Raw genomic sequence first — 25,903 nt, 5'->3', positions numbered from 1 at the left:
TAAAAATAAACAAGAGCGAAGTTGATGGTGCACCATCACCAATCCCTCTTCTGAAAGCAAAGTTGAAAGATGTCAAAAAGTTTTTATTATTATTATTATTATTATTATTTTTTAAACCTGCTTTTACCTGTGTGACCTTAAATCTCTACCCCGTGGGGCATGAACCGGATGTCAAATCAAAAAACTCGTTACATACTTCATGTGTCCCCCCCCTCTCACCCCCAAAGTTTTTTTTACATCTGCAAAGTTTCATTAAAAAATGTGCCTGTAATTGCATTTTAAAATATTTAACCTTTTGACCCTGCTTCGGGGACGGAAGGGGCAAAGGCCAAAATAATACTGCTCTCTCACCTTCTTGCCATGTGTTGATCATAACTACCAAGTTTGGTGGATCTCTGCACTTCTGTGTAGGGAGGAGATAGCAGGATGGATGGACAGAGCCGATTACAATACCCCATCATCCCCAGTTTTTTTTGTTTTTTATTTTTATTTTTATTTTTTTCCCAAAAAGCATGGGAATAATTATTTAATGAGAACAAGTTCAAATAAAGAAAGAAGCATAATATGCACATATGAGCAGAGGAACGAATAAGACCAAAGACTCATTACTCAGTGTGTGTCTTCGGTCTTTCTATCTTCAAACTGGCCGTCAGCTTGACCAGGGGCTTATATTTTGGGTTCTGTCAGCCGTCCGTGCGTCCGTTTGGAACCTCCACTTAAAAATGATTGGATGTGTTTCTTGCATATTCAGCACATTTATGCAACAATAAATGGGCATGTCTGTGGCACATCAAATGATTTGGGAAACAGAAATTTAGAGAATTTAAAGAAATTGTGGACAATTGTATAGGATTGTGCAGGGTGTCCATGAAGTCCTTGTGCAGCTTAACTTTTATAACTTTTGATGTACATATTGTGAGGTCCACGGGACTTGAACAGTCCCGCTAACGTAGAATGAGCCGAAACGATGGAGGCGGTTTATTTTTATATAACCCAAAGACGGCGGTTTCAATCGCCCTACCGCAAACGGGACGAGGAAGGTGGCACGAGTCGCTTTTCACTGAGTTGATGATGTTTATTTGTTTTTATTATCACCAGAAATAACAAGACTCGGCAAGAAGAGGGATCCGGGGCGATTCGACGGGATGGTGTGGGATCGTGCGTGGGGAAAAACACAGACAATTCCAATGAATATACAGTTCTCAATCCCTCTAAGGTGCCAAGCACACACACACACACACACACACACACACACACACACACACACACACACACACACACACACACACACACACACACACACACACACACACAATGTAGCTATTTCTGGTGGTCAGGCTGGACCGTGGTGTGGACGCAACTGTCCCTGGATCGGCGCCGGACGAGCTGGCCTTGCTCTCGTCAGGGGGGCAGGAGAAACCGTGGTGCTGTCGACCTCCTGGTCTTGGCCCAAGTCCGCTCACAGCCGCCAGGGAACCAGTTCTGGCGCCAAGTTGCGAGCAGGAGAAGGAGGCAGGTCCGCCCGCCGCCCGACCCCGCACTCCGAGTCAGCAGAACCCCAGAGCCAACCGAGACAAGGCTCGGCAAGGCTCCAAGACACGATCAAGAACACGATCGACTCAGCACAACAACCAGGACGCTCTCTGCCGCCACAGCTTCCACACCAAAAAAAACACGATCGTTCTGGTTGTAATCTTCTTCCTCTTCCTTTTCGACCCCGAACAGAACCTTTTTATCCTTCGTCCTCGTCACTCCCAATCGAGCCGTTTATTGGCCCACCGCCATCGCCTTCCGCCAATCGTGATCACGGGGCGGAGCCATCCGCTGCACTGTCCTGTGACGTCACGGCCAGTCTTCAGAGAATACCAAAAGGGGTTTACGCAGACACACTTACCCTATCCCGTGTCCCTATCTAATTACGTGACATTTATCATTTCCCCCTTGAAGAAATGAACATTTACTAGACAACTTATCACCACTGAATTGCTACTTATTACATCGAGATCCTGGTAAACTCGAACAGCATGGCATACCTAATTAAACATCCTAATTACCCTTTGAATGCATACCCCCCCCCTCAAACGTAACAATATGATAGAAACAAATGATAAATGCTGCATGAAACCATAATTCATAACGTTTTTATTCAAGACAGTTCAAATTTTTAGGCTTCAAGATAACCGTCATCTTTCAAAATACATCGGTCAATCCGATTTTCCAACTTGTTAAACTCTCCGGTTACTGTTGAGTAATGTCATGAATTGCATTGTGATCGTAGCTTTAAGTTCATCCAAAGAATGTGGTTTTGATGAGTAAACAACAGATTTACATAGCCCCATAAAATGTCGTCCAATGGGGACAGGTCAGGCGAACGAGGTGGTCAAGTAACTGAGCCACGTCTACCGATCCACTTGTCTGGGAAGACCTCAATGAAAACCCGTTGCACTTTCAAAGCGCCGTAGCAAGGAGCTGAGTCTTGCTGGTACAAGTTGTTAGGTTAAAGGTTTAATCATCATAATTCGGGAGCAAATAAATTCCACAACATTGCAAAGCAACATTCACCATTAAGTGTTGCTTCTTCCAAAAAAAATGGATGAACCATTGATTCGTGACTCCATGAGAGAATACCAGAACTACAGCATGACATCACACAGACCGATGTTGCTCCTTTTAGTTATTGTTATAGGTATTACAAAGGCATAAATTTTTGGCAGGTTTTAAAAATGTGTGTGTGTATATATATATATATATATATATATATATATATATATATATATATATATATATATATATATATATATATATATATATATATATATATATATATATATATATATATATATATATATATATATATATATATATATATATATATATATATATATATATATATATATATGGCTTGATCCCAATAACCACCTAATGGTGTTTATTGGAGGAAATACAATATATACTATACATACATACACACAGTGGAGTGCTGAAGTACCAGTCCAATAGGAAATTTATAAATCGAGACAACTAAATAAATTACCAAAAACATTTTTAAGGGGTTTCCACGACCTCTTGAGGATATAACAATACTTTTTATAAGAGGAAAAAGAAAATCAAATCTGTGTTTATGTATAAGCAATAATTATCAATGTGACGAGAACTGCCTCAACTCCATTTTAGGTTGGTTTATGGATTATGTTTGAGTCGATCTTTTCCCCAAGTGTTGTAATGTATTCCAGAGCATCATCAGATTGTTCACATAAATCTTGTCTTTCTCATGTATTCACCCTTCATTACTTGGCAAAATATTTTTTTTTTGACAAGTATGTTTTTGTTTGTTTGTGTATTTGTTTGTGTGTTTGTCTGTCCGCTCGCCTCCAGCCCAAACCACTCGACCGATCGTTCTAACATTTTCAGAGATTAATGTCACTGCCCCTGTGACTGTCACACTTTGAAGTTTCGTAAAATTTGGTCGATCAAAAAGGTCGACATAGGCCAATTTGAGCCAAATTTTCTAAAATCCTCAAATTTCATCCGATTGAAATGAAATTTGAACAATATTTGCATATCAGGTGATGAATTCAACCACCTATTACTTTTGAGGTCATCACAGGTCAAAAGGTCAACATAGGCCATAAGGTCATTAGGTCAACCCAAAATAGGCCAATTTTTTATTGTTTCTAAAATTGTCAATTTTCATCTGATTGACTTGAAATTTGAAGACCATTTTCACATCAGGTTGTTGAATTCAACCACCTATTAATTTTGAGATCAATTTCAGCCAAAAGGCCAATTTGATCCAAATTTTCTAAAATCCTCAATTTTCATCCGATTGACTTGAAATTTGAAGAGCGTTTACATATGAGGTCACTGAATTCAACCACCTATTAATTTTGAGGTAAAAATAGGCCAAAAGGTCAGAATAAGCCAATTTGGGCCAAATTTTCTAAAATCCTCACTTTTCATCCGATTGACTTGAAATTTGAAGAGCATTTTCATGTCAGGTCACTGAATTCAACTACCATTTCATTTTAAGGTCAACACAGGCCTAATTTCTAAAATAGCAAAAGCTAAAAACTAAATATATCACGCCAACTCAAACTTTGACACAACAAGGTGGATGAGTTGGAGAGGTGACAAGAACAAGTGGATTGGATTTTGGTTCGGATCCAGCCCATCAGTGGGATACAAAACGTGTACTGTTCCACCTGGCAGAGGGATGCGCTCTATCGAGTGTCATTATACTTTGTGCTGTTTCGCCAAGTTGTCACACTGTGTGATTTTTCATTTATTCTGTTTACTGGGGTGTTATGTAATTTGTAACAGACATAACTAGAACTGCCACTTTATAATTGCTGGCAGTGATGACCGGGTACTAAGATGTCCCGCTTTGATGCAACCCGACTTTGATTGGACACCTGCCCCATGACTTTTTTTCATTATTATTCATTATTCAATTGAATTTAGAATGGGATTAAAATTAATTCAATTCAAATGCAATGAAAGACCAAATAGGTACAGTCCTACATTTGAGTAATCAGAAGGAACCCAAACAAGCAAAATTATGTCATCAGGAGGAACCTGGATAGTATTTGCATTTCAGCTGCTGCTACTCTACCCTCAAACCCATCTGGGCACAACCAAGTAAACCTTGTTAAAAAAAAAAAAAGAACCCACATCAAAAAATTAAATAATTCTGCCTGCCAGACCGTGTGTCCGATCAAGTTGAAATTTAAAACATGAATTCCCCATTACAATTGTGAAGTTTCACGTCGATTGATTAAGCGGTTCCAGAGAAAACATTATTTAATATTTTCCTTTAATCCAATCTGGCTGCCAAACCATGTGAACTATCAATTATTCCTTAAAATTGGACACCCATGGCTTGGCGAACACTTGTGTGAAGTTTCTCCTCGATTTGTCCAGCCTTTCTGGAGAAGAAGATTTTTAGAGGTTTTTGGGTAAATCCAATGTGGCTACCAAACCATGTGATCTATGTCATATGTGTGAACTTTTGATTCTTCATGGACAGGCGGTCATACGTTTAAAGTTTTGCCTCGATCTGTTCAGCCACTTCAGAGAAAAAGATCTTTGAAGGTTTTTATTTATTACTGATTTTTTTAACAACATTGCTGCCGAACCACGTGACCAATGCCATTGTCAATTTTTTTTTCTGTGGACCATTTTATCCCGAGATGACTCTCAAAAATTTTCATACTGATCAGATGTGGCGTTATACATATGCAATTATCACATAACAAAGACTGTGGTGAATTGAGGTGAATTGAGGGACATGACGCGGGATCACATGTTGTGCGTCTCGCGTATAAGGGGAGGTCTCCGCGGCACGAGTGGTTGTCCCCGGGGCATTGCCATTTACATCGGCTGTTCACTTGATGCTCGTTAACTGAAGGTGCTCATTGACTGGTGAGAATGGAGATTATATCGAACTCCGTGCTTACGCGGATTTAGTCTGCGATGATTAACTGCACATGTATACGTTACTGCTTATGTACTCCTAGCTGAACCTGTATTCCCCGGTGTGCCCACAGAAGCGGCTCCAATCAAATGGAATAAAGCCTAAACTCTGAAGGTTCATCTCTCGCTCTCATTTCAATTTATTCCATTTGGTTTTCTCGGCTCTCTCAACCAACGATGGACAAGATCTACAAACCAGAGAGGTTCGACGCAGACCCAAACGCGACTGACGCAGAAATGAAATGGTCGCATTGGTTCTGTTCCTTCTCACACTATCTGACCATCATCGAGGAGGGAGCTGACAAATTTGCCGCTCTCGTGAATCATGTCTCGCCCAGCGTGTACAGGCTCTTCTCGGAGTGCGACACTTACGAAGCAGCAATCGACGTGCTGCAAGCGCTCTACGTGAAGCCCAAGAACGAGGTATACATACGACATCTTCTCAACACACGCAAGCAAGCAGCCGGGGAGACAATCGATCAGTTCCTGCAAGCTCTGAATCAGCTGGGAAAAGACGGCAGCTTCCGGGCCGTAAGCGCCGAGGAACACCGAAAGGAAGCCACACGGGAGGCATTCATCCAAGGACTCAGATCAGCCCACATACGGCAACGCTTACTAGAGAAAGCGCAACCCACTCTTGACAAGGTAGTCGATCAGGCACGAGCGATGGATACGGCTCAGCAGCAATCTGAGTCATTTGGGACACCGATGCTGCTAATGAACGCTGCTACGATGGGAACCCAAGGAACCCCACTGGCACAGACACAGCCAGACATAGGGGATGGAGAAACACCCGAGGAGCCGGATACCCAGGCCACGTCAAACTCCTCAGCAACTGCTCCGGTTGGTAAATGCTTCTTTTGTGGGTACAAAAGGCATCCTCGTCAAAAATGTCCCGCCAGAGATGCCACATGCATGAATTGCGACAAGAAAGGGCATTATGCCAGGGTATGTAAATCTACTCTAAGGAGAAATAAACCCACTTCTGCGGCTCTCTACTCGCAAAATAAATTAACTGCAGCCTCCCCGGGGAATCTATCCAAGGCTATCATCAACGTACGAATTAACGGGCATATGGCTGAGGCACTGATTGATACCGGTAGCTCTGAAAGTTTCGTCAACAGCTCGCTAGTGAAGGGCAGGAAATGGGTAATCCACCCGACTGACAATACGGTATGCATGGCCGCCACCTCATGACAATCCCGCGTACGAGGGTACTGCAATGTTGAATTGGACGTAAAAGGGTACACGCATCAGGATGTAAGGGTACTGGTGCTTCGTGATTTGTGCGCAGACGTAATTCTGGGTCATAATGTCCTCAAGCAGCACACGAGCGTCGAAATACCCTTTGGAGGAAGCAAACCTCGTCTAATTTTAAATGCGTTGACCACCGCGGAGGTGACGTCCCCCCAGCTGTTCGCTAACTTGTCGCCGGTCTGCAAACCGATAGCGATTAAATCGCGGCGATATACCACTGCTGACATGAATTTCATCACTTCAGAAACCAAGCGATTACTGGAAGAAGGAATTATAGAACCGAGCGACTCGCCATGGCGCGCACAGGTGTTAGTAACCAGCAGTCAGAACCATAAGAAACGAATGGTTGTCGATTATTCCCAAGCGGTCAATCGCTTTACCCAACTCGATGCCTACCCCCTGCCGCGCATAGATGAGTTGGTCGAACGCGTGGCCAATTATAAGGTATTCAGTACCATCGACTTGCGAAGCGCCTATCATCAAATTCCCATCCGAGAGGAAGACAAACCTTACACTGCATTCCAGGCAGGGAGGCGCCTCTACCAATTCAGGAGAATACCTTTCGGTGTCACGAATGGGGTAGCTTGCTTCCAACGGGTTATGGACGACATCATCTCAGATGAAAACCTCAAAGACACTTTTGTTTACGTGGACAATGTCACAGTGTGCGGTAGGGATCAGAGGGAACATGATAGGAATCTAGACAGATTCTTGAGCATTGCTAGAAAATATAATCTGACTCTCAACTACGAGAAATGCGTATTCTCGGCAAGGTCAATTGACCTTCTCGGCTACACGATAGCCGACGGCACAATTAAGCCTGATCCTGAACGATTGCGCCCGCTCCGTGAGCTTCCACCACCTCAGGACTTGCAGACAATGCGCCGGGTGATCGGGATGTTCGCTTACTATGCGAGATGGATTTCGCAATACTCCGAGAAAATACATCCCCTAGTGCATTGCAAAAACTTTCCACCAGATGCCGCTGTTGTAAGAGCTTTCCACAACCTCAAGGATGATATCAGTAAGTCCGTGGTTTTATCGATCGACAGCTCGGTGCCCTTCGTGGTGGAAACCGACGCTTCAAATCACGCCATAGCTGCTACACTTAATCAGTCTGGGCGGCCGGTCGCGTTCTTCTCGAGAACTCTCTCTAGAAGCGAGCAGAGACACTCAGCGATAGAGAAGGAAGCGTACGCCATCGTCGAAGCGCTGCGGAAATGGAGACATTATTTACTGGGAAACCACTTCACGCTCGTTACGGACCAACGATCCGTGGCATTCATGTTTGATGGGAAAAATAACGGGAAAATTAAGAATGAAAAAATTATGAGATGGCGGATAGACCTAGCTTGCTACAGTTACGACATTGTTTACCGGCCCGGGAAGGAAAACCCTGCTGCAGATACCTTCTCTCGGGTCTACAGTTCGGCAACAATCAGTCAGGCTTTGCAAGACCTCCATGTGTCTCTGTGCCACCCGGGGGTAACCAGGATGGCACATTTCGTGCACAGACAAAATCTTCCCTATTCTGTTGAAGATATTAAACAAATGAATGCTTCATGCCCTGTTTGTGCTGAACTAAAACCCAGATTCTTTGGCGCGGCATCTGGCAGACTGATCAAGGCCACTTCCCCCTTCGAGAGACTAAACATCGACTTCAAAGGGCCCCTGCCGACCGAGACAGACAACAGATACATATTCACCGTTGTTGATGAATATTCAAGGTTCCCTTTCGCATTTCCGTGCTCGGATATGACCTCGGGCACTGTCGTGAGATGTCTCTCTGACCTCTTCGCTATGTTTGGGAAACCTTCGTACATACATTCAGACAGAGGGCCGTGTTTCATGTCGGCCGGGCTAAAACAATTCCTACTAGAGCTCGGCATAGCAACTAGTCGAACGACGGGTTACAACCCACAGGGAAACGGGCAGGTGGAAAGGTATAATGGAGTTATTTGGAAAGCCGTAACTCTGGCGCTGAAATCGAGAGGACTGGGCCCCGAGCGGTGGGAGGTTACTCTTCCCGACGCTCTGAATTCCATACGCTCTTTGCTCTGCACGTCCACCAATGCAACTCCTCACGAACGAATGTTTACTCACCAGCGACGTTATGTTGACGGTCAAACGGTGCCCAACTGGCTGACCCATCCCGGTACAGTGTTCATGAAACGCCCGGTCCGACAAAGCAAGTATGAACCCCTGGTGGAGGGGGTCGAACTCATTGACACTAATCCAGAGTATGCTCATGTCAGGCTCCCGGATGGCAGGGAGACCACTGTGTCGGTTCGCCATCTGGCTCCCTCAGGTACTCCTCCCGCAGGTACACCACCTTCTGGCACTCCTCCTTCTGACATTTCCCCCCAGGAACTCCGCCGGGCGACGGGGCTGCCGCGTTCCACCCGAGAGCGATCGAGGAGTCATCCCCGGCACAAGTCGAGGCTCACCAAGAGGATCGGGAGTCTCCCTCAAGTGAAACTGCCGTTTACTCCCGGAGAGGTCGACGAATAAGGCCCCCTCGACGACTCAATCTGTAAAGGGGATTATCGGCATTCTCGCTGCTCATGCTCCCATATGCTCATTATATCATATATCGATGCTCATTTCCATGCTCCTACAACTCAAAATAATCACTGCTTGGCATGTATGCTTCTGTAGACCTATTAGTCCGCGTTGCTTGAAATGTATACTCCTATAGTGCTAAAGCAATCATGGTGTGTAAGATGGGCCCCTAGTTACATTTTAAAGGTGCGGAGAATGTGGTGAAATGAGGTGAATTGAGGGACATGACGCGGGATCACATGTTGTGCGTCTCGCGTATAAGGGGAGGTCTCCGCGGCACGAGTGGTTGTCCCCGGGGCATTGCCATTTACATCGGCTGTTCACTTGATGCTCGTTAACTGAAGGTGCTCATTGACTGGTGAGAATGGAGATTATATCGAACTCCGTGCTTACGCGGATTTAGTCTGCGATAATTAACTGCACATGTATACGTTACTGCTTATGTACTCCTAGCTGAACCTGTATTCCCCGGTGTGCCCACAGAAGCGGCTCCAATCAAATGGAATAAAGCCTAAACTCTGAAGGTTCATCTCTCGCTCTCATTTCAAAGACACCTATGATGTCATCAAAAAAATCACTCGTTCCCCATGAGGAGTACTGCCTTTGTGCCAAGTTTTAATTTTTTCCTTTGTGTGGTTTCAGAGAAGGAGAGGTCCAAAGTCTTTCCGTTTTTCCAACATGGCTGCCACACCACGTGACCTATAATGTCGTCATGATGAAAACTTTCTACCTGAGTATTCACACCTATGGTGAAAAATTTCATCTCAATCTGACAAGCGGTTGGGGAGAAAAGCACGAAAGATCTGTGCAGACAAACAACCGGACCTAAGCGCAATGCCTTCTCCTTTGGCGAGGACATTATGGATGCATAGTGTTACGGATCGGGAGTTTGAGCCTCTCCACGAGGGGAAGCACTCGGGTTCCTCCCAAACGCTCTGTCCTGAGGTCGCCGGGCACAGATAACTCTGCATGCCGGCGGGTTTCTAAGCAACCATTAACACCTGATTGGTACTGCCAATACTGGTAAGGTTTCATGACTTCGCTTGAAACCTTGCCTGTGGATGGTGGCACCAAGGGGGGTCGTATGCCCTCAACGCACACCCGCATTACTGCTGAGCGATAGTGAGTGCGCTGGCTAAAAAGAGCAAATCATGTGGGGTAGAACCTCCTGTCTAACACTAACAAGTGGACTATATTGAACCAATGGAGGAAGAGACATGAACTGGTCGGAAACATCTCCAACCTTAAGCACGTTTATTTTATCAAAACACTCATTTACAATTACACGTAAAGGACACATTTATTCACAATAAACATTAATTTTCCGTCAAATTAAGCCTAATGACGGATATTTACAATCAAAGCAATGAAAGCACATTCAAAAGAAACAAGAGGAAGGTAATTACTTGAACACATGAAACCCACTTTAAAAAAAAAATCTTATCTCTTGCTACACACAGGACATGATGCGTCATTCATCAACCGGGAAAGATAGGCGAGAGTATGAGAAGATAGAGAAAAGAGTGGAGTTTTGCCCGACTCTGGCACACTTGCTGCACACAGTGCGGGCCTGCATTGGTCCGAATGGGAGTGGGTGGAAGGGAGGTACTCAGGGTAAGGTGTGGTGGTGGTGTCAGTTTGACGTGCACAGATGGTTGGGAGCCGATAAGTTCATGGGTTGGTTCAGAAGAGATCGCAGATGGTCAGTGCTCCATGGAACCCATTAGCACCTCGTCCATATTTGCGTGAAGGCAATTAAACACCGGTTTTGGCAGAGTCAAGCAGGCATGCACAACCCCCTGTTCAGCCAAAGCTGTACAGGCAGCAAAGAATGCACTCGTGCAAGGCTCTGCTCTTAGACCCCTCGGTAGTGCTACCTCGGTGCCCTTTGGTGGCATTTCTCACTCTTCTTGGCATTTCTTCCTGGTGGCTCTCTGGCAATTCCCTGATGGCTCAGTTTTCGCTGGTGTGCATCTGTTATCTGGTCTTGCAAGGGCGTGGTTTAGAGCCATTCCAGCTTGCTCGTGGCGTCCCCTCATTGGTTCTGGTGCACCGAAGGTTCACACATTTCTCGAGTGTTCTACAGACAGGCAAGCTGTTCGTCCTTCCGCTGTCTGGCCTTCCTCTGTTTGGGTCCCAGAATAGTCGATGCTTATTACAGTGGTGGCATTCCATTAATGCAAAGCGTTATATGTGTGTGGTTTTTTTGTACACAGTCAAGGCTCGTATAACAGCTAACACACAGAACGTACAAGGTGAGCAGGAGGAAAGAGGGACGGGAGAGGGAAGGAAAATAGTGTGGAACAGAGACATGAGATCTGTTGAAGGGAGAAGGATGGGACGGGGTACACATGGTAAACAAAATGTACATGACAGGGAATTTTAGGTCCTTAAACGACAGGGACTTAGGTCCTTACATGACAGGGACTTTTAGGTCCTTACACGACAGGGACTTTTAGGTCCTTACAAGACAGGGACTTTTCGGGCCTTACACGACATGGACTTTTCGGGCCTTACACGACATGGACTTTTCGGGCCTTACACGACATGGACTTTTCGGGCCTTACACGACATGGACTTTTCGGGCCTTACACGACATGGACTTTTTGGGCCTTACACGACATGGACTTTTCGGGCCTAACACGACGGGGACTTTTCGGGCCTTACACGACGGGGACTTTTTGGTCCTTACACGACAGGGACTTTTTGGTCCTTACACGACGGGGACTTTTTGGTCCTTACACGACGGGGACTTTTTGGTCCTTACACGACGGGGACTTTTCGGGCCTTACACGACGGGGACTTTTCGGGCCTTACACGACGGGGACTTTTCGGGCCTTACATGAAGGGGACTTCTCTGGCCTTACACGACGGGGACTTTTCGGGCCTTACACGACGGGGACTTTTCGGGCCTTACACGACATGGACTTTTCGGGCCTTACACGACATGGACTTTTCGGGCCTTACACGACATGGACTTTTCGGGTGGAACACGATGGGGACTTTTCGGTCCTGACACGACGGGGACTTTTCGGGCCTAACACGGCGGGGACTTTTCGGGCCTTACACGGCGGGGACTTTTTGGGCCTTACACGACGGGGACTTTTCAGGCCTTACACGACATGGACTTTTCGGGCCTTACACGACATGGACTTTTCGGGCCTAACACGACATGGACTTTTCGGGCCTAACACGACATGGACTTTTCGGGCCTAACATGACGGGGACTTTTTGGGCCTTACACGACGGGGACTTTTAGGGCCTTACACGACATGGACTTTTCGGGTGGAACACGATGGGGACTTTTCGGTCCTGACACAACGGGGACTTTTCGGGCCTTACACGGCGGGGACTTTTTGGGCCTTACACGGCGGGGACTTTTTGGGCCTTACACGACATGGACTTTTCGGGCCTTACACGACATGGACTTTTCGGGCCTAACACGACATGGACTTTTCGGGCCTTACACGACGGGGACTTTTTGGGCCTTACACGACGGGGACTTTTTGGGCCTTACACGACGGGGACTTTTTGGGCCTTACACGACGGGGACTTTTCGGGCCTTACACGACGGGGACTTTTCGGGCCTTACACGACGGGGACTTTTCGGGCCTTACACGACGGGGACTTTTCGGGCCTTACACGACGGGGACTTTTCGGGCCTTACACGACGGGGACTTTTAGGTCCTCACAAGACGGGGACTTTTAGGGCCTTACACGACATGGATTTTTCGGGCCTTACACGACATGGACTTTTCGGGCCTTACACGACATGGACTTTTTGGGCCTTACATGACATGGACTTTTCGGGCCTTACACGACATGGACTTTTCGGGCCTGACACGACATGGACTTTTCGGGCCTTACACGACATGGACTTTTCGGGCCTTACACGACATGGACTTTTCGGGTGGAACACGATGGGGACTTTTCGGTCCTGACACGACGGGGACTTTTCGGGCCTTACACGGCGGGGACTTTTTGGGCCTTACACGACGGGGACTTTTCGGGCCTTACACGACATGGACTTTTCGGGCCTTACACGACATGGACTTTTCGGGCCTAACACGACATGGACTTTTCGGGCCTAACATGACGGGGACTTTTTGGGCCTTACACGACGGGGACTTTTCGGGCCTTACACGACGGGGACTTTTCGGGCCTTACACGACGGGGACTTTTCGGGCCTTACACGACGGGGACTTTTCGGGCCTTACACGACGGGGACTTTTCGGGCCTTACACGACGGGGACTTTTCGGGCCTTACACGACGGGGACTTTTCGGGCCTTACACGACGGGGACTTTTCGGGCCTTACACGACGGGGACTTTTAGGTCCTTACAAGACGGGGACTTTTAGGGCCTTACACGACATGGATTTTTCGGGCCTTACACGACATGGACTTTTCGGGCCTTACACGACATGGACTTTTCGGGCCTAACACGACATGGACTTTTCGGGCCTAACACGACGGGGACTTTTTGGGCCTTACACGACGGGGACTTTTCGGGCCTTACACGACGGGGACTTTTCGGGCCTTACACGACGGGGACTTTTCGGGCCTTACACGACGGGGACTTTTCGGGCCTTACACGACGGGGACTTTTCGGGCCTTACACGACGGGGACTTTTCGGGCCTTACACGACGGGGACTTTTCGGGCCTTACACGACGGGGACTTTTCGGGCCTTACACGACGGGGACTTTTAGGTCCTTACAAGACGGGGACTTTTAGGGCCTTACACGACATGGATTTTTCGGGCCTTACACGACATGGACTTTTCGGGCCTTACACGACATGGACTTTTCGGGCCTTACACGACATGGACTTTTTGGGCCTTACACGACGGGGACTTTTCGGGCCTTACACGACATGGACTTTTCGGGCCTTACAAGACATGGACTTTTCGGGCCTTACACGACATGGACTTTTCGGGCCTTACACGGCATGGACTTTTCGGTCCTGACACGACGGGGACTTTTCGGTCCTGACACGACGGGGACTTTTCGGTCCTGACACGACGGGGACTTTTCGGTCCTGACACGACGGGGACTTTTCGGTCCTGACACGACGGGGACTTTTCGGTCCTGACACGACGGGGACTTTTCGGTCCTGACACGACGGGGACTTTTCGGTCCTGACACGACGGGGACTTTTCGGGCCTGACACGACGGGGACTTTTCGGGCCTTACACGACGGGGACTTTTCGGGCCTTACACGACGGGGACTTTTCGGGCCTTACACGACGGGGACTTTTCGGGCCTTACACGACGGGGACTTTTCGGGCCTTACACGACGGGGACTTTTCGGGCCTTACACGACGGGGACTTTTCGGGCCTTACACGACGGGGACTTTTCGGGCCTTACACGACGGGGACTTTTCGGGCCTTACACGACGGGGACTTTTCGGGCCTTACACGACGGGGACTTTTCGGGCCTTACACGACGGGGACTTTTCGGGCCTTACACGACGGGGACTTTTCGGGCCTTACACGACGGGGACTTTTCGGGCCTTACACGACGGGGACTTTTCGGGCCTTACACGACGGGGACTTTTCGGGCCTTACACGACGGGGACTTTTCGGGCCTTACACGACGGGGACTTTTCGGGCCTTACACGACGGGGACTTTTCGGGCCTTACACGACGGGGACTTTTCGGGCCTTACACGACGGGGACTTTTCGGGCCTTACACGACGGGGACTTTTCGGGCCTTACACGACGGGGACTTTTCGGGCCTTACACGACGGGGACTTTTCGGGCCTTACACGACGGGGACTTTTCGGGCCTTACACGACGGGGACTTTTCGGGCCTTACACGACGGGGACTTTTCGGGCCTTACACGACGGGGACTTTTCGGGCCTTACACGACGGGGACTTTTCGGGCCTTACACGACGGGGACTTTTCGGGCCTTACACGACGGGGACTTTTCGGGCCTTACACGACGGGGACTTTTCGGGCCTTACACGACGGGGACTTTTCGGGCCTTACACGACGGGGACTTTTCGGGCCTTACACGACGGGGACTTTTCGGGCCTTACACGACGGGGACTTTTCGGGCCTTACACGACGGGGACTTTTCGGGCCTTACACGACGGGGACTTTTCGGGCCTTACACGACGGGGACTTTTCGGGCCTTACACGACGGGGACTTTTCGGGCCTTACACGACGGGGACTTTTCGGGCCTTACACGACGGGGACTTTTCGGGCCTTACACGACGGGGACTTTTCGGGCCTTACACGACGGGGACTTTTCGGGCCTTACACGACGGGGACTTTTCGGGCCTTACACGACGGGGACTTTTCGGGCCTTACACGACGGGGACTTTTCGGGCCTTACACGACGGGGACTTTTCGGGCCTTACACGACGGGGACTTTTCGGGCCTTACACGACGGGGACTTTTCGGGCCTTACACGACGGGGACTTTTCGGGCCTTACACGACGGGGACTTTTCGGGCCTTACACGACGGGGACTTTTCGGCCTTACACGACGGGGACTTTTCGGGCCTTACACGACGGGGACTTTTCGGGCCTTACACGACGGGGACTTTTCGGCCTTACACGACGGGGACTTTTCGGGCCTTACACGACATGGACTTTCAGGAAGGAAAGCATGGAATTTAAAGGAGATGAGTTTGCGGTGGATTTGTAGGGTAGAAAAGATCGTTGTTTTGGATGGGGGAAGATAAGAGATGGTGAAAAGCTGTTTTGAAGACCTGAAGGGAAGAGTGGGATTGAAGAGAGAGTGCGAGTTTGTCCCAAAGGTGGGGAAAAGGAGGAATGAAAGAGTGAAAGTGAGCAGTGATTCTTGATTTTTGTGGTTTTATCAGAATGGGGATGCTGACGGACCTTGAGCGCCCTGTGGAAATTGGGGGTTCGGGGGACGATCTTATATTAGACAGAGAAGGTGGGGCGAGGCCGGAGAGGAGATGGAAGAAGACAAAGACCATCAACTTGCCTGCGGTGAGAGAGTGCGAGGCTCAAAGACTCAGCCTCATCGTTGGAGATACCAATAATCCTAAATGCCTTTGTTTCCACAGCATGAAGCTGAGAAAGGTGAGAGGCTGGAGAACCAGCCCAGAAGGGAGAGCAGTACTCCATCAGGCTCTGGACGAAGGCTTTGTATGTGGTCAGGAGCTCCGGTGGGCCAAGGAAGAACTTTGCACGACGGACGATGCCCAGTCGGTGACTGACTTTGGAGGCCCGATTGGAAATGTGGCTTTCCCAGGAAAGTTCATGGCAGATAGTGAGACCCAGAAGCTTGAGTGAAAGGACTTCTCAAGAGGATTATTGAGAAAGTAGATGGGGGGGGGGGGGGTCCAGATGGTCCTTTCGGAGAGACATAGTGAGAGTGGAATTTGTCAGGATTGAAAGACCAGTTCCACGTGTTAGACCAGCTTGTGATTTTATCCAGATCTGTAGAGAGCCAAGAGGCCGCTGCTTGCTGATCTTAGGGATGACAGATGGTACAGTAGAAGGTCATCAGCAAAGCGATAAAGAGGGTTTTCCAGAGAGTCGGAGGGATCATTGATGAAAACCAGAAAAAGAACAGGGCTCAGAACGCTGCCTTGAGGAACTCCAGTCTGGACAGGAAGAGGGGATGAGAGAACTCCATTTAGGGCTACACATTGGCTGCATCAGGAGAGGGAGTCTGTGAGCCATGAGTGGAGATGGCCTTTGATACCATAGGAAGAGAGTTTGGTGAGCAGGGCAGGGTGCCAGACCGTATCGAAAGCACGCGATATATCGAGGGAGATGGCTCTGATTTCATGTCTGGCGTCTCCATCCATTGTTGGGAGAGTCGAAGCAGCGTCCTGGTAGAGTGACCTGAACCCAAATTGTTGATCGGAAATCAAGGCATTGGATAAGAGGAAAGATGTAATGTCTGAAGCGATGATGGATTCCATAACCTTGCTGATGATTTGGAGAAGGCTGATTGGTCTGTTGTTGCAGGGATCTGTTTTTGCACCTGCTTTATGCAGGGCGGTAATGTTTGCTGATTTCCAATTTGTTTGAAATGAAAAGTTTTTAGGTGGTGAAAATCAAAATATTATAACCCCTTCTGTCCATCAATTACGTTCCACCTGAACCGTTATTCATGCAGTTTTACAGGGTTAGTTTAGTCGGGACCTTTTTACGATAATGATTTGATGACGACGAATGAAGGGTTTCGACGGGAGATGGGAGTCGAATGACGGAAGAGATGAAAGGGTGAGCAGATGATGTTTCATTATGAGAGAAGAAAGGGTGAAGCATAACTTAGGGAAGCATGAAATGTGGATGTGAAGAATGGCAGAGAAGGGGATATTGGATGGAATACTGGATAGCACACTGGACAGATAGATGAAGAAAAGGAGGTCCAAGCTAAACCCACACAATGCATGTATCTGTCAAACCTCTAAGACACAGGGAGGGCAATCTAATTAATGGCAGCTCACTCTGGGAGCTTCGGTGTTTGGGGGTGTATTTACAAAACAAGAACATCTTCAATATAATGACAAATTCGTGTTTGAAGTCATGATTTGAGAAAGCTTGGCATTGATTTAAGTGGTCTCATACTTTTGCACACCCACTGTGTACATATATATATATATATATATATATATATATATATATGTATGTATGTATATATATATATGTATATGTATATGTATATATATTGTTGCGGTTTTCGCGCCCGCCGGCGTGCGACGGCCACGTAACTCGAATCGCGGCACGTCGCCCACCGGACGGACAATCCAGTCGTGACCCTCTCGGACTAACGCCGGGAACCAGTCACGGGTGGACCTTTCGGTCTCACCGCGATCGAGCCAATCAGCCCCCGCGTGGGATAGGGTTGCTCGCCAAATTCGAACTACCTAAGTACCCACGCGGAGGGTAGACCGGGCGATCGCACCTCGGCGCAGGTCGACTTCGGACACGGGCCACTTAAGCGACCCGTTCCGTACTATCAGAATAACCGAGCAGTGTTATCGTCGACCTCGACGGTTCGATTAATTATCGGGCGTACTCAGCCCACTACCAACCCTTTACGTGAAGCAAGATGGGGATTCAATGGGGGAAAAAGACGAAGCGAAGCGGGAAACAGTTCAACAATAAAGCACATTTATTCGCGACGAACGGAAAGCACACAAATACAATTCCACCAAATGCACACAAAAAAAGAAAACACAATTCCATTTACACAAAAAGCAAACATAAAAGTGAAAACACAGTGCAGAGCTAATACCGACTACCGAGCACACGGCAACACTTATACAATTCTACTTCACAGACGGCGCCGACAACACATACCCAAAACCAAGGAAAAGAAATACCCTCAAGAATGAGGTAGGCCTGGGGCCGAGACCTGGTCGGGCCTACCCGTCTGGTGATGAGACGCGGAGCGGCGATGGCCCCGCAACCCGCGGGCCTCGTGGACAGTGCCTGGCAGGGGGTGGGAACGGGGCCCCCTTGGTCGCACTATCTCAGCGCGGGGGGAAACAGGAGGGGGGTTGCTGATGCTCGGGGTATAGAGGATCTTTATTATGTGCGACGAGCGTCTCCACCTCGGCCAGGTCGCGCTGCCGGCCTCCCTCGGGCGCGCAGCTCCTTGCACGACGCGAGCACCCTTCGTCCGACTCGCCGCCTCTCCACAGCTCGTCCCCTCCGTTCCGACTCCAACGCACACGACGAGCAGCTCCACCGCCCGCGAAGTCTTGACTCTCTGTTCCGACTCCTTCGCCTCGTTCCGACTCCTTCGCCTCCGTTCTGCTGACTCTTTCGCTCCGACTTTTACGACTCGTTCCGACCTTTACTACTCGTTCCCGTTCTGCTGACTCTTTCGCTCCGACTTTTACGACTCCTTTGACTGACGAACACCGTCCTTTTATCCCCCCCGTAACTTCGCCTTTGACCCCCTCCCTTTGACCTTTCACCTCGCTCCCCATTGGCCCGACAAAAAGTGGGCGTGAAGGCTTTTTGATCCACAAATTTGCATATATCGATCGCCCTGGGGGCGGGGCCAATTCGCCCCTCGCTCACCGATTGGACGGCAAAAAGTGGGCGTGTGTCGTTTTGGATCCGTTTTTGAAGCAGAAAATCCGTGATTTTGTACACGCTGTTCAACGTGCGCCCTACACGAGTCCAGCATCGGTGCCCATGAGTGGCGCGAGATGACGGTGATGCGATGGTGGCGAGTTGCGACGGTAAAGGTCATGGCGGTTGTGGTGAAGCGGCGTTGTGGTTGGTGGTTGTTGTTGTGGTTATGATGGTGGCGATTGGTCCAAAATAAAGATAGTAAAAGAAAAACGGCTATCCTGAAGAGTCGCAGCACGTATAAATGACATGTATTCCCACTAGACAACGGGTTTGGGCCTAACTACACATGCACTTACCGAGATACCTCACCTAAGGGACCTGAATGGTGGTTTGCGAATCTGGTAACCACAACACTACCCCCTTCCCTTTTTACAGACTCGTCCCGAGTCGTCAAATTTTCGTGTGCCATCATGTGTAGTTTTCCCCTAGTACATTTTACCTACGGATCCCTGAGTGCGACATTCATGGTATTCGTGTCCCTAAAATAAATAACCTGAGGGCTGCGTAACTACCTAAACAAACTCACTCACACGGACGACTTAAATAAAATTGCCGGCGCTAAGACAAACATGCCGGGGGCGCACTCATATTTACAGTACATCTTAACCTTAACTTACAAATTTTACACTAAACCATGGCCCAGGATCATCGAACTCTGCAAAAAGAAAGCAGTTCGCAGGGAGCCAGGCTGCCCACATGCAGTCTCTGGCTCAAACAATGCAGGTGACAGGGAACGTGGCTGGCTGCTCACACGCAGTCCAAGGCCTTCCCTTTCGAACTGAACGCAGTGAACCACAACGGTGCATGGGCTGCACAACGCAGTCTTCGTGCCAGCTCAAGTGGCACACGCAATGAACACAACGAATGGATGGATGAACACAAACACGGTGCACGGGCCGCCACTGCAGGCCCGTGTTGTAGCTGCCAACAGGGCAGTTCTCGCAGCTTGCAAACCGTTGCCTTGCGGATCCTGGAGCACATGGAAATGAACAGGGGGGGCAAAGCAAAAATTGAACGGGGCTGGTGAACAGGGGCAGTGGGCATGGCATGGCAAAGGCAGCAGGCAAACACAGCCCGCAGAAGAAGGCCGCTGCAGGCAAACTCAGCCCGCAGAACCAGGCCGGCACAGGCCTCGAAGAAAAACAGCCAGCAGATGAACTGGCCGGCACAGGCCTTGCAGTAACACAGCCAGCAGATGAAGCTGGCCAGCTTTTGCCATCAGTGGAAGTTGGTGGAGGGAGTGCGGTGGTGCTGGCCACTTGGAGGGCGGGCTCGGACCTACCTACCCGTCTCCCTCCCAACCTATCGCCTTTGCCTGTCACTGTACATACCCACTCCCTTAATTTGTCAAACCCCAATTTAGCCCCAACTTATTTTTTTGTTGTTTTTATTTTTACTCCCCCACTATAAATCGTCCCCTAACCCCCTTTATCGTCTTTGTTCGGCTAACCTATCCTGTCACCTAGCCTACTCCCAACCCCTACGTTCCCTTCCCGGAGGGGAACAAGGGAGAGCTAACGTCCTGTGTCGAGGCCCAACGAAGCCTCAGAATGGCCTCCCCAGAGTTCGGCGATCTAACCCAAAGTGGGTCCAGCGGCCCACAACGAGAGCGAGGGGATGGATGGTGCGGAGGGGTACATCTCCTAATCTACCCTAACCATTTAACTGCTAAACTACCCCGGGGCTTTCAACAAGCGCCTCTCGCTTAAACTATTGGTTCTAACAACCCAGATTCCCGTCGCCTGTGTTGGTGTCCTCACAATTTCGGGCCTCGCCCCCCAATTTTCTCTCCGTGCCCTCACACGGTCTCCTGGCTGGGACACGTGGCTCCCTTTGGCAGGCACGACCCTCTGCCGAATCTCCCGCTATGGCACCCCCGGGCACTACACTGCCTCCGAGCCTACCAGCTCCCTAACACCGGGGAGTGCCCCCCATGGCACCTCCCCTGAAACGCACACGTGGCAGGCCGGCCTCCCGGGCCCCTTTCCGAGGGTCACCCGTGCCCACTGCACTGCCCACGCGGCTAATGGCGCCCCGGGCCCCCGCACCAAGCAGGCGCACCCGTGCCCACTACTCTATCCCGGCCCCCCATGGGCCCTTGGCCTACCGCGGCCGACTAGCCTGGTGCCCGGGGTACCCACTCAGCGATACTCTCCTTTCGCAGCCACGCTCCCAAGCCCGTCAACAGGGCTCCTGCACCCCTCCAAATGGGTCTCGAGCCTACTTTCCCACCAACAACAAAACGACCTCCATTTTTTCAATTTGACTAACCCAGCTAACTCACTTTACTCTGACCCCGGGGTCCCTTGGGCGGGAGTCACTCCTCCCCCCAATCACTCATCGCACCATGCATTCCCCATTCACTCCATACACACAGACCCGCTGGCCTCACTCACTCAACAAGCACATGCTTCCACTTCACTTACCAACAACTCTTCAACACACTCACCGCTGAACTCTGCCATCCTTCTAACTACATCCCCTAACTAACTCGTGCTCCCACGTCGTCCCTTAAACTACAGCACGTTCCTTTTAACACTACGTAGCTAAGCTACGTCCCCTCTACACACTCACTGTCAGTCACTGTCTCCAAATAATCCATTTTATTTCCCAACCTAAATCTGGCTACAATCCCTCTAACTAATCCATTCCACGGACTCCATGAGGACTTACCCCTGCCCCATGAAGTCGGTCTAGCTAAGCTAACCCTTCCCCCTAACTAGTTTCCATCCTGTGCCCAGGGTTAAGGGGGTCTTTCACCCTTTGCCCAGGAATCCTGTACACCCGAAAGTGAGGCTTGCTTTTTTTTTTTTTTTTTTTCCATGCGCAGCACCTGCGCGGCAACTCGCGCTCTTTGCACCTTGCAACTGCCCGTGACGTCATGCAGCTGCACGTGTTCCTCGTCCCTCCTTGGACGGGACCATCCGGCAGAGATACCCCTCCTGCCGGATTCCAACCCCACGTGCAGCCATGACGTCACCGTGCGCATATAAAAAAAAACACAAGCCACACGTCTCGAGGGGTTCCCCACGCGAACACATGTGCTTTGCCCGTTGAAGCTTAACACACACGATCGCGTGGAGAACCCGTCCGGTCCAAATCCATTTACCTGCCTAAACTTTGTCCGTCCGCGGGATCGGCAAATCCACCGCGTGCGTTTCCGGACCGGGACTTCACTCTCGCAAGCGAGCACGTGGCGGTCTCGTGCGTTGCACAGCACGAACCGCGTGCTCACTGCTGGGTGAACCCGGCACGGTCCTCGAAACAACTACAGCCGCTACTCGGCTTTCTCTCCTCTGTCGCCTTCGTCGTCTCCATTCAACCCACGCATACCTGCGTGTCACGACGCACACAGTCCACACCATTAAACTCACACCGGGAGACGCGGCTGCGTGCTCCCGCATGCCAACCGACATCTCCCTCTCATACCGCTCTCTCACACACACGGTCTCCCTTGCACAACCCATACCACTCACACGTGGTGCTCCATTCACTCGTGCCTCACTCACACACGCGGGGGCACTCAACCGCGGTTCCTCATCCACACACCGTGCCTCACTCATACACGCGGGGGCACTTAACCGCGGTGCCTCATCCACACACGCGGGGGCACTCACCCGCGGTTCCTCACTCATACTCCGTGCCTCATCCACACACGGCGTGCTGGGAAGCACGTACTCCGGCACCATCGCCACCACACCACTTACACACGGGGTCGCTTCCACACACGGGGACGCACTCACACCTTGCACCACACACACAGGGACAACCACACTGGGGATTCGTGTCCCCACAAGGGTCTCCGGGGCCTCCATACCCCCCAAGCTCTCCGTGCACCCGTCCACCGCACTCGTCCCCTCAACCTCGCAAAACACGACCGAACTCACCTGGTCGTGACTCGCCTCAAGGGGGCATACTCCCTCCCCTCGTTCCTGGAGGAGGCCATCCAGGTGCTCGCACCGGGTCCCTACACGCTCCGCGAGCTCAACCCCATTGTCCTCCACTACCTCCGTGTGTGCGTGCGCGTCACTTACCCCGTCTTCATCGTGTAGTCTTCCCTCTATCGTTCCCATCTCCCGTGTCTCTGCCAACTCTTCACCCTTTACCTCCCTTGTCTCAACTATTATTTCTGTTGTCGTCACCTCGTGTCTCGTCTCACACGTTTTGGTCTCCCCATTTAATTTTTCCCTCTTGGTCACCGTCGCGACCCTCGCCCAACACGTTCCACGAATTATTTTTTCACCCGCCTCCACCGCGGGCCTGTCAGCCGTTGCACCCCCACCCAGCTCGTTTGCTCCCACACGTGGAGTCGCCATTCCCAGCTCCCTGGTCACTGCCTTCATGCCCGCCTGCAGGCATCGGCCCATGTTCTGCGTCTCACCCCGTAGCCCTTTCATGTTTGCTTCCATTCCGTTTATTTTTGTATCCATCTTTTCGTTTATTTGTTGTGTATTCGCATCCATCGTCGTTTTCACTTCATTTGTATTTGTATCCATCTTTTCGTTCATGCCTTTCATTTCGTTCTTCATATTCGCATCCATTTTTTCGATCATTTTCGCATTCATCTTTTCGTTCATTGCCGCCAGCATGGTGAATAGCTGGGCCATGTTGGATGCACTCAGCTGAGCCGTTTCGGCAAGGGTTGGGGAAGGGTCTTGGTGGAGAGGGGGGGGGGAGGTGTCATACACCGCGGCCGCTGCCGCACCCACCTCGGGCCTTGGGTTCAGTTGGGCGAGTCCGTGTTCCTGCACAATCAACATTTCCTGCTCGGGGATTCCATCCTGGACCATGGATTCTACACATTCTACATCCATTTCTAATACCCCCGGCTCCCGCTCGCCTTGAGACGCCATCTTGCTTCTCGTGAAGGGTTAATTTGTTCGCTCGTAATTTGGAGGGAATCGGGGGTCGCTTCTCTCACCCCTGGACCGATTCCCGTGAATTTCGCTGGAGACAGGAGAGCCTGTTGTCCCGCTCTCCAATACCAGTGCCGCGAGGAGGGCGATGAATTTGTATCCCACTCCTGACACCAGTGTTGCGGAGCTGGCGCCCGCCGGCGTGCGGACGGCCACGTAACTCGAATCGCGGCACGTCGCCCACCGGACGGACAATCCAGTCGTGACCCTCTCGGACTAACGCCGGGAACCAGTCACGGGTGGACCTTTCGGTCTCACCGCGATCGAGCCAATCAGCCCCCGCGTGGGATAGGGTTGCTCGCCAGAAATTCGAACTACCTAAGTACCCACGCGGAGGGTAGACCGGGCGATCGCACCTCGCCGCAGGTCGACTTCGGGCAGGGGCCACTTAGCCGACCCGTTCCGTACTATCAGAATAACCGAGCGGTGTTATCGTCGACCTCGACGGTACGATTAATTATCGGGCGTACTCAGCCCACTACCAACCCTTTACGTGAAGCAAGATGGGGATTCAATGGGGGAAAAGACGAAGCGAGCGGGAAACAGTTCAACAATAAAGCACATTTATTCGCGACGAACGGAAAGCACACAAATACAATTCCACCAAATGCACACAAAAAAGAAAACACAATTCCATTTACACAAAAAGCAAACATAAAAAGTGAAAACACAGTGCAGAGCTAATACCGACTACCGAGCACACGGCAACACTTATACAATTCTACTTCACAGACGGCGCCGACAACACATACCCAAAACCAAGGAAAAGAAATACCCTCAAGAATGAGGTAGGCCTGGGGCCGAGACCTGGTCGGGCCTACCCGTCTGGTGATGAGACGCGGAGCGGCGATGGCCCCGCAACCCGCGGGCCTCGTGGACAGTGCCTGGCAGGGGGTGGGAACGGGGCCCCCTTGGTCGCACTATCTCAGCGCGGGGGAAACAGGAGGGGGGTTGCTGATGCTCGGGGTATAGAGGATCTTTATTATGTGCGACGAGCGTCTCCACCTCGGCCAGGTCGCGCTGCCGGCCTCCTCGGGCGCGCAGCTCCTTGCACGGCGCGAGCACCCTTCGTCCGCCTCCCCGCCTCTCCACAGCTCGTCCCCTCCGTTCCGACTCCAACGCACACGACGAGCAGCTCCACCGCCCGCGAAGTCTTGACTCTCTGTTCCGACTCCTTCGCCTCGTTCCGACTCCTTCGCCTCCGTTCTGCTGACTCTTTCGCTCCGACTTTTACGACTCGTTCCGACCTTTACTACTCGTTCCCGTTCTGCTGACTCTTTCGCTCCGACTTTTACGACTCCTTTGACTGACGAACACCGTCCTTTTATCCCCCCCGTAACTTCGCCTTTGCCCCCCTCCCTTTGACCTTTCACCTCGCTCCCCATTGGCCCGACAAAAAGTGGGCGTGAAGGCTTTTTGATCCACAAATTTGCATATATCGATCGCCCTGGGGGCGGGGCCATGTCGCCCCTCGCTCACCGATTGGACGGCAAAAAGTGGGCGTGTGTCGTTTTGGATCCGTTTTTGAAGCAGAAAATCCGTGATTTTGTACACGCTGTTCAACGTGCGCCCTACACGAGTCCAGCATCGGTGCCCATGAGTGGCGCGAGAT

At 50.3% G+C, this 25,903-nt stretch overlaps 1 protein-coding gene across 3 annotated transcripts in view; it reads right to left on the bottom strand.

The window, feature by feature from the left end:
- LOC147023010 (sodium/potassium-transporting ATPase subunit beta-3-like) overlaps positions 1 to 25,903 on the bottom strand; it is a 77,917-nt gene that overhangs the window by 4,496 nt on the left and 47,518 nt on the right. The window lies entirely within an intron of this gene.

The sequence above is a fragment of the Eptatretus burgeri genome, chromosome 7 (assembly GCF_056783735.1).
Source record: "Eptatretus burgeri isolate ZD-2024b chromosome 7, Ebu_testis_v1, whole genome shotgun sequence".
NCBI lineage: Eukaryota > Metazoa > Chordata > Myxini > Myxiniformes > Myxinidae > Eptatretus > Eptatretus burgeri.
Note: the sequence above shows the minus strand (reverse complement) of the source record. Positions and strands in the feature narration are given on the sequence as shown.